Raw genomic sequence first — 1413 nt, forward strand, 5'->3', positions numbered from 1 at the left:
ACATCTGTGTGGCGGAGTGGTAGCGGGGAGTGTTTGTGAGGTGTCTCAGAATGTCATTGTGAACAACAGTGATGCGTCTCATGGTCTCTCGGGTATAGTTCGTCCAGAGGGAACACCCATAGATAATGTAGCAGTAGGAGCGGAAAAGCAACAGTTTCACGTCTCGGTGACAGAAGGCAAACCTCCTTGCAATCATGTTGCCAGCTGTACATAGTTTACGACGCCTCTGTTCAATGTCTGCCGTATCTTTTAGGTCGTCGGTGATAATGTGACCCAAATACGGAAATTCGTGCACAAATTCCAGCCGATGGTTTCCGAGGAAAATTTGAGGTTCTGCAATATGCTTAGGCGATCTCGGGAGCAGCGACATGCACTGGGTCTTTGTTTCGTTGTAGATTATATCAAATTCCTCTGCATATTGGCGGCAAGTGTCGATTAGTCGTTGGAGACCTTGCACTGATGGGGAAATCAGAACCATATCGTCGGTGTAACAGTGGTTGTTTATAGTTGTTTCATTGACGGTGCATCCGATTGGGAGTGAGTTCAAATTGACATTCAAGGCATCTGTGTACGTATTAAACAGGTATGGAGAGAGAATGCCCCCTTGACGAAGCCCGTTCAGGGAGCCGAAGGTGTAAGATAATACGTTACCCCATTTGACGCAGAATTGTTGTGTGGAGAACCAGCAATGTAAAATGCCAATTAGATACAGGGGTGTGCCCCTTGTATGCAGCTTCAGGAAGAGCTTCAGGTAGTTTACTCTGTCAAATGCTTTTCTCACATCTACAAAACAAAGGAAAACAGGAGAGGCTGATGATAGGTAGTAGTTCAGCAATTCTTTCAGTATGTAGATGCAGGTGTCGGTTGAGTGGTTTGCTTTAAACCCGAACTGCTTGTCAGTGGTGTGTAGAAAGGGGAGAAGTCTCCCTAGAAGAACAGACTCAAGTATCTTCGATGCGATCGTTGTGATTGCAATCGGCCGGTAGTTGCCAGGGTCAGCTGCATCCTTTTGCTTGTTTTTGATTAATGGTATCAAGTCAACTAAGAGTAGGGAGTCTGGAAGAAACTGGTGAATTATGCACGCATTGAATAGGGCAGCTAGCAAAATGTAAATTATCGGATGGCAGAATTTGAAGGCCTCTGCAGGAAGACCATCACAGCCGGGCGATTTATTATTAGGTAGGCTGTTTATTACATCGCTGATGTTACCTGGCGTAATACGGTCTGCAAAATGAAATTGAATGTTTCAGTAAGGAGGTTATCAACATCCTTTCGGGAATCTTGATCATTTATGCAATTCAGGATATTGTTGAAGTGATCGCCCCACATACTTGTGATAGCTTCGTCTCCAACTGCTTTCCCTACTCTCTGTGATAGCTTCTTAGTTTTGGGATTTAAGGACTGGATATCTTT

This window comes from Macrobrachium nipponense, chromosome 24 (assembly GCF_015104395.2).
Source record: "Macrobrachium nipponense isolate FS-2020 chromosome 24, ASM1510439v2, whole genome shotgun sequence".
Taxonomy (NCBI): Eukaryota; Metazoa; Arthropoda; class Malacostraca; order Decapoda; family Palaemonidae; genus Macrobrachium; species Macrobrachium nipponense.